The following is a 7,289-nucleotide window of genomic DNA, read 5'->3' as shown; positions in this document are numbered from 1 at the left end:
CAGCTCAAACTGATGCAACAAACAGACCCACACAGGAGGCCAGGGAGCGACTTCCGTATCCAGCGCCCATCCTGATACAGAGCAGCTCTGGATTGGTCACTCTGTGTTTCCAGTATCGATGCACTGAAATTCAGCATATGAGGAAGAAGGGAATAGAGGCTTATGCTGAGAGAGTTAGAACCATAGAATCAGAGAACGATTACAGCACGGAACAAGACCATTCGGCCCGTCGAACACGTGCCAGCTCTCTGCAAGAGCACCTCAGCTAATCCCACTCCCCCGCCCTTACCACACAGTCGTGCAAATTTTTTTCTTTCAGATACTTATCCAACTCCCTTTTTAAAGCTGTGATTAAGTCTGCCTCCACCACCCTTTCAGGCCGTGCAATCCATATATTAACCACTCGCTACGCAAAAAGGTTTTTTCTTGTGTCGCCTTTGGTTCTTTTGCCAATCACGTAAAATCTGTGCCCTCTGGTTCTCGACCCTTCTGCCAATGTGAACAGTATCTCTCGATCTACGCTGGCAAGACCACTCATGATTTTGAACACCTCTATCAAATCTTCTCTCAATCTTCCCTGCTCTAAGGAGAACATAATAAATAAGAGCGGGAGTAGGCCATTTGGCACCTTGAGCCTGTTCGTCATTCAATAAAATCGTGGCTGATCTAATCATGGACTCAACTCTACTTCCCCGCTCGCTCCCCATAAACATTTACTCCCATATCGCTCATAAAAATCTGTCTATCTCCACCTTAAATATATTCAATGATCCAGCCTCCACAGCTCTCTGGGGCAGAGAATTCCACAGAATTAGAACCCTCTGAGAGAAGAAGTTCCCCCTCATCTCAGTTTTAAATGGGCAACCCCTTATTCTGAAACTATGCACCCAGTTCTAGATTCTCCTATGAGTGGAAATATCCTTTCTGCATCCACCTTGTCAAACCCTCAGTATCTTTTATGTTTCAATAAAATCACCTCTCATTCTTCTGAACAAAATGAGTATAGGCCCAAACTACTCAACCTTTCTTCGTAAGTCAATCCCCTCATCTCAGGAATCAACGTAGTGAACCTTCTCTGAACTGCATCCAATGAAAGTATATCCTTCCTTCAATACAGAGACCAAAACTGTACATTGTCCTCAAGGTGTGGCCTCACCAATACCCTGTACAGTTGTAGCAGGACTTCTCTGCTTTTATACTCAATCACCCTGGCAACCCCAGCTGCTCCAGTTGTCCAGGTAACTGAAGACCCTCATCCCTGGAATCATTCTCGTAAATCTTTTCTGCACCCTCTCCAAGTCCTTCACATTATTCCTAAAGTGTTTTGCCCACAATTGGCCATAATACTCCAGTTGAGGCCGAACCATTGTTTGGTACAGGTTAATCATAATATCCATGCATTTGTACTCTATACTTCTATTTATAAGCAGAGATACAGTCTCGTGTAATATAAACAGGAACAGGGTCTAGTGTAATATAAACAGAGGCAGAGTCAAATATACCGACAGAGTGTGATTGGGCAAGGCAGGGGGCCGGGGCCTGCCACAGCAGACTGGCAGTGGCAGGCGCTTTGTGAGTTGGCATACTATCAGGGGAAGCGTGTGCGTTGCAGTTGATCTTTCTCTTCCATTCAGCTGATTGCATGGAGTTGCAAGCAAGCGTCATGTCGGTGAGCCACTCCATTAAAGAGCGGACGGTTGCAGAGAACAGCCTCATCATTCCTCTCCAGGGATTGCACGGCCACATCACCAGCGTGGAGCTGAGAGACGAGAGCTCGGTGACGTGGCTTGTCGATAATGTTGACGCATTCACGAATGTCCGGCTTTCTGAGATGACGTACACTGATCGGTGGGGCAAAGTCTCGCACCTGGACAACTTCTTTGTGACTGGCAGCAATGTACGTTATGTTCACATCCCAATGAGATCAACATCATCCACAGCCAACTGCAGAAAATCCACCGAGTGCGTAACTTCGGGGGGAAAGATCGAGGGAGAAAAGAATTCCCATCGAGAAAATAACAATGTGCTGGTTCTGGAGTAGGATCATCAGGAATGGCTGGTGTATGGGGAGACATCAGGACTGGCTGGTGTATGGGGAGACATCAGGACTGGCTGGTGTATGGGGAGACATCAGGACTGGCTTGTGTATGGGGAGACATCAGCACTGGCTGGTGTATGGGGAGACATCAGGACTGGCTGTTGTATGGGGAGACATTAGGACTGTCTGGTGTATGGGGAGACATCAGGATCGGCTGGTGTATGGGGAGACATCAGGACTGGCTGGTGTATGGGGAGACATCAGGACTGGCTGGTGTATGGGGAGACATCAGGACTGGCTGGTGTCTGGGGAGACATCAGGACTGGCTGGTGTATGGGGAGACATCAGGACTGGCTGGTGTATGGGGAGACATCAGGACTGGCTGGTGTATGGGGAGACATCAGGACTGGCTGGTTGGTGTATGGGGAGACATCAGGACTGGCTTGTGTATGGGGAGACATCAGGACTGGTTGGTGTATGGGGTGACATCAGGACTGGCTGGTGTATGGGGAGACATCAGGACTGTCTCGTGTATGGGGAGACATCAGGACTGGCAGATGGAATACAATTTTGGAAAATGTGAGGTTATCCACTTTGAAAAAAGAAACAGTAAATGGGAATATTATTTGAATGGGAAGGAATTACAACATGCTGCAGTGCAGAGAGATCTGGGGGTCCTTGTGCATGAATCTCAAAGTTTGTTTGCAGGTACAGCAGGTAATCAGGAAGGTGAATGGAATGTTGGTCTTCATTGCAACAGGGATGGAGTACAAAAGCAGGGAGGTCCTGCTGCAACTGCACAGGGTATTGGTGAGGCTGCACCTTGAGTACTGCGTTCAGTTTTGGTCACCTTACTTAAGGAAGGATATACTAGCTTTCGAGGGGGTACAGAGACGATTCACTAGGCTGATTCCGGAGATGAGGGGGTTACCTTATGATGATAGATTGAGTAGACTGGGTCTTTACTCGTTGGAGTTCAGAAGGATGAGGGGTGATCTTATAGAAACATTTAAAATAATGAAAGGGATAGACAAGATAGAGGCAGAGAAGTTGTTTCGACTGGTCGGGGAAACTAGAACTAGGGGGCACAGCCTCAAAATACGGTGGGAGCCAATTTAAACATAGAAACATAGAAACATAGAAAGTACGTGCAGGAGCAGGCCATTCAGCCCTTCTAGCATGCACCGCCATTAAAGGAGTTCATGGCTGAACATGAAACTTCAGTACCCCCTTCCTGCTTTCTCGACATACGGCTTGATCCCGCGAGTAGTAAGGACTTCATTTAACTCCCTTTTGAATTTATTTAGTGAATTGGCCTCAACTACTTTCTGTGGTAGAGAATTCCACAGGTTCACCACTCTCTGGGTGAAGAAGTTTCTCCTCATCTCGGTCCTAAATGGCTTACCCCTTATCCTTAGACTGTGACCTCTGGTTCTGGACTTCCCCAACATTGGGAACATTCTTCCTGCATCTAACCTGTCTAAACCCGTCAGAATTTTAAACGTTTCTATGAGGTCCCCTCTCATTCTTCTGAACTCCAGTGAATACAAGCCCAATTGATCCAGTCTATTCTTGATAGGTCAGTCCCACCATCCCGGGAATCAGTCTGGTGAATCTTCGGTGCACTCCCTCAATAGCAAGAATGTCCTTCCTCAAGTTAGGAGACCAAAACTGTACACAATACTCCAGGTGTGGCCTCTCCAAGGCCCTGTACAACTGTAGCAACACCTCCCTGCCCCTGTACTCAAATCCCCTCGCTATGAAGGCCATCATGCCATTTGCTTTCTTAACCGCCTGCTGTACCTGCATGCCAACCTTCAATGACTGATGTACCATGACACCCAGGTCTCGTTGCACCTTCCCTTTTCCTAATTTGTCAACATTCAGATAATAGTCTGTCTCTCTGTTTTTACCACCAAAGTGGATAACCTCACATTTATCCACATTGTACTTCATCTGCGATGCATTTGCCCACTCACCTAACCTATCCAAGTAAATCTGCAGTCTCATAGCATCCTCCTCGCAGCTCACACTGCCACCCAACTTAGTGTTATCCGCAAATTAGGAGATACTACATTTAATCCCCTCGTCTAAATCATTAATGTACAATGTAAACAGCTGGGGCCCCAGAACAGAACCTTGCGGTACCCCACTAGTCACTGCCTGTCATTCTGAAAAGTACCCATTTACTCCTACTCTTTGCTTCCTGTCTGACAACCAGTTCTCAATCCACGTCAGCACACTACCCCCAATCCCATGTGCTTTAACTTTGCACATTAATCTCTTGTGTGGGACCTTGTCGAAAGCCTTCTGAAAGTTCAAATATACCACATCAACTGGTTCTCCTTCGTCCACTTTACTGGAAACAACCTCAAAAAATTCCAGAAGATTTGTCAAGCATGATTTCCCTTTCACAAATCCATGCTGACTTGGACCTATCATGTCACCATTTTCCAAATGCGCTGCTATGAAATCCTTAATAATTGATTCCATCATTTTACCCACTACTGAGGTCAGGCTGACCGGTCTATAATTCCCTGTTTTCTCTCTCCCTCCTTTTTTAAAAAGTGGCGTTACATTGGCTACCCTCCACTCGATAGGAACTGATCCAGAGTCAATGGAATGTTGGAAAATGACTGTCAATGCATCCGCTATTTCCAAGGCCAGCTCCTTAAGTACTCTGGCATGCATTCCATCAGGCCCTGGGGATTTATCGGCCTTCAATCCCATCAATTCCCGCCAACACAATTTCCCCACTAATAAAGATTTCCCTCTGTTCCTCCTCCTTACTCGACCCTCTGACCCCTTTTATATCTGGAATGTTGTTTGTGTCCTCCTTAGTGAATACCGAACCAAAGTACTTGTTCAATTGGTCTGCCATTTCTTTGTTCCCCGTTATGACTTCCCCTGATTCTGACTGCAGGGGACCTACGTTTGTCTTTACTAACCTTTTTCTCTTTACAGACCTATAGAAACTTTTGCAATCCGCCTTAATGTTCCCTGCAAGCTTCTTCTCGTACTCCATTTTCCCTGCCCTAATCAAACCCTTCGTCCTCCTCTGCTGAGTTCTAAATTTCTCCCAGTCCCCGGGTTCACTGCTATTTCTGGCCAATTTGTATGCCATTTCCTTGGCTTTAATACTATCCCTGATTTCCCTAGATAGCCACAGTTGAGCCACCTTCCCTTTTTTATTTTTACGCCAGACAGGAATGTACAATTGTTGTAATTAATCCATGCGGTCTCTAAATGTCTGTCATTTGCCATCCACAGTCAACCCCTTATGTATCATTCGCCAATCTATCGTCGCCAATTCACGCCTCATACCTTCAAAGTTACCCTTCTTTAAGTTCTGGACCATGGTCTCTGAATTAACTGTTTCATTCTCCATCCTATTGCAGAATTCCACCATATTATGGTCACTCTTCCCCAAGGGCCTCGCACAATGAGATTGCTAATTAATCCTCTCTCATTACACAACACCCAGTCTAAGATGGCCTCCCCACTAGTTGGTTCCTCGACATATTGGTCTAGAAAACCATCCCTTATGCACTCCAGGAAATCCTCCTCCACCGTATTGCTTCCAGTTTGGCTAGCCCAATCTATGTGCATATTAAAGTCACCCATTATAACTGCTGCACCTTTATTGCATGCAGCCCTAATTTCCTGTTTGATGCCCTCCCCAACATCACTACTACTGTTTAAAACCGAGTTGAGAAGGAATTTCCTCTCCCAGGGGGTTGTGAATCTGTGGAATTCTGCCCAAGGAAGCAGTTGAAGCTAGCTCATTGAATGTATTCAAATCACAGATAGATATTTTTAACCAATAATGAAATTAAGGGTTATGGGCAGCGGGCGGGTAAGTGGAGCTGAATCCACGGCCAGATCAGCCATGATCTTGCGGAGTGGTGTAGCAGACTCGAGGGGTTAGATGGCCTACTCCTGTTCCTAATTCTTATGTCTTTATGTTCTTATGTAATATAAACCGAGACAGAGTCATGTGTAATTATAAACAGTGACATGGTCCAGGTTAATATTTAAAATGACTTCTGGTGCCATGAACCAGTAAGTACAGAAATAGGAGGATAGAGCAGATGAATGCCTGGCTGGAGAGATGGTGCAGGAGGGAGGGCTTTAGATCCTTGATGCATTGGCACCCGTTCTAGAGGGAGGTGGGACCTGTACATCTGGACAGGTTGCACCTCAACAGAGCCGGGACTAATATCCTTGTGAGGGGGGTGGGGGGCGGGGGTTGTCAGTGCTGTTGGGGAGGGTTTAAGTTGTGCTTGGCAGGGGGATGGGAACCTGATAATAGATTCAGTAGGGAGGGAAGTAAAGCTGGAATTAGAAAGCAAAAATGTCGAAAGTGAGTTGGAAGGACAGAGGAAAAAAGCAGGAAAAATAGGTAAAAAAACAAATTTAAATGCTCTTTGTATAAATGCACCTAGCATTCTTAACAAAATAGATGAGTTGAAGGCACAGATAGATACAAATGGGTATGATATGATTGGCATTACCGAGGCGTGGTTGCAAGGTGACCAGGACTGGGAACTAAATATTCAGGGATATTTGACAATTCGGAAGGACAGATAGAAAGGAAAAGGAGGTGGGGTAGCTCTGTTAATAAAGGATGAGATCGGTGCGTTAGTGAGAAACGATATTTTACTCAGAGGATCAAGATATTGAATCAGTTTGGGTGGAGATGAGGAATAGTAAAGGGAAAGTCACTGGTGGGCAGAGTCTGTAGGCCCCTAACAGTAGCTGCACTGTTGGACGGAGTATAAATCAAGAAATAATGGAGGCTTGTAATAAAGGAACGGCAATAATTATGGGTAATTTTAAACTTCATATTGATTGGACAAAGCAAATTGGCCAGGGTAGCCTTGAGGAGGAGTCAACAGAGTGTATTCGGGATAGTTTCCTTGAACAGTATGTTGTGGAACCAACCAGGGAGCAGGCTATCTTAGACCTAGTATTGTGTAAAGAGGCAGGATTAATAAATGATCTCATAGTAAAAGATCCTCTCGGAATTAGTGACCATAATATGGTTGAATTTCAAATTCAACCATAATATGGTTGGTGAGAAAGTTGGTTCTCAAACCAGGGTCCTCAGCTTAAATAAAGGAGACTACAATGGTATGAGGGCAGAGTTGGCTAAAGTGGACTGGGAAAATGGACTAAAGAATGGGATGGTTAATGAGCAGTAGCAGATATTTAAGGAGATATTTCATAACTTGCAACAAAAATATATCCC

The 7,289-nt window shown here is 45.4% G+C and overlaps 1 pseudogene; it reads left to right on the top strand.

Moving 5' to 3' along the window:
- Positions 1-1,663: 1,663 nt before the first annotated feature.
- Positions 1,664-2,019, top strand: LOC139247005 (U7 snRNA-associated Sm-like protein LSm10; annotated as a pseudogene).
- Positions 2,020-7,289: the final 5,270 nt, after the last annotated feature.

This window comes from Pristiophorus japonicus, unplaced genomic scaffold, assembly GCF_044704955.1.
Source record: "Pristiophorus japonicus isolate sPriJap1 unplaced genomic scaffold, sPriJap1.hap1 HAP1_SCAFFOLD_251, whole genome shotgun sequence".
NCBI lineage: Eukaryota > Metazoa > Chordata > Chondrichthyes > Pristiophoridae > Pristiophorus > Pristiophorus japonicus.
Note: the sequence above shows the minus strand (reverse complement) of the source record. Positions and strands in the feature narration are given on the sequence as shown.